The sequence below is a fragment of the Nycticebus coucang genome, chromosome 16, assembly GCF_027406575.1.
Source record: "Nycticebus coucang isolate mNycCou1 chromosome 16, mNycCou1.pri, whole genome shotgun sequence".
In the NCBI taxonomy this organism is placed as follows: Eukaryota; Metazoa; Chordata; class Mammalia; order Primates; family Lorisidae; genus Nycticebus; species Nycticebus coucang.
The window spans coordinates 83,406,961-83,408,394 of record NC_069795.1 but is presented as its reverse complement, the minus strand read 5'-3'; positions in this window follow the sequence as shown (position 1 = coordinate 83,408,394).

Below are 1,434 nucleotides of genomic sequence, written 5' to 3'. Positions count from 1 at the left end.
ACTTACATGTAGTCATCCAAGTTGCCCTTACGTGTTATTTAGTTTGAGGTTTTAACATTTCTACTACCCTGTTTCCCCGAAAATAAGACAGTGTCTTATTTGAAGATGTGCTCCCAAAGATGTGCTAGGTCTTATTTTCAGGGGACGTCTTATCTTTCCTATAAGTAGGTCTTATTTTCGGAGGATGTGTAATCTTCAGGGAAACAGGGGAGGTAAGTTCTGATTGAGATATTAAACAAATCACCCTCAGTAACACAGCTATTTAGTAACAGCAGAAATCTACACACACACTTCGTGACTCCCATTCTTGTACATATTATACAGCTCCCAGTACTAGGTATGTCCCTTCTACTTCATTATAATATTTCAAAACTCCAGATCTTAGACAATTTGGTAAATTCTAAACAAAGTCTCATTGTGCCTACATTACACATCACATCATTGTTGTGTTGTTTTTATTAATTATAGTACTCACTGTTTAATTAATTAAAAAAATATTTATTAAGGCTACCATTTGGGGGGCTCTCTATAATAGGTGCTGGGAAGAAATATTCATCTGTATCCTAAATGAAACACATGCTCAAGTGTAATTGTAATTGATGAAAATATAATGAAAACGTCTTAAACAGATGAGACAAAGTGCTTTATAAAGTGTTATACTTGTGTGTTTGTGTCTGCTGACTGGTGTGGAAGGTGTGTGCACATATACATATGCATGTGAAAAATCAGCGCCATAAATTTATAATGGCATTATATGCATAATATACATGTAAATATATGCATATAAATACTATTGTTTAATTTTAGTCATTTCCTTAAATTTTTTCCCCTGTGACTGCAGAACTCTAAGTATTTATATGCAAGCTTGTATGTAACTTGAAAAAAATTACACCCACTTTTTACAGATTTTCTTTCCTAATGATGATAGTGTTGATGAACTAATCATGGCTGAAGATTCTGGCAACATAATAAAAACAGGAAAAACAACAACAAAAAATAGATAAAGGGCCTACTGGAAAAAAATTTTAAGAGATGAGACTTTTTCACAAGGACTTGGGATTTTCTAACACGTTCATTTTTTATTTCAGACTTGGCACATTGTGTAAGCATGCCTTATTTGTCAAATTCCAAATTTATAACTCTCCCTTCCTATTCTCTAGTCTCAAATTAATTTTCTCTGTCATACCTCAAAGAAATTCAGGGGAAAAGAAATGCTATTACAGTGCTCCATTTGTCCTGACATACATAAACGGTGAGTTTATAATAGTCACTTTATCCAGCTAATCTCTTCAGAACATTTGTTCTTTAGTCATTGTGAAATTCACATGTAAAAGCAGGTCCCTTGCAGTCTGACCTTTAAAACTCTCTGTAATGGGCTGCACGTTTTGCTGTCAATGTCGTCTCTCCTCCAATCGTCCTTCCTAAGAAATGGCC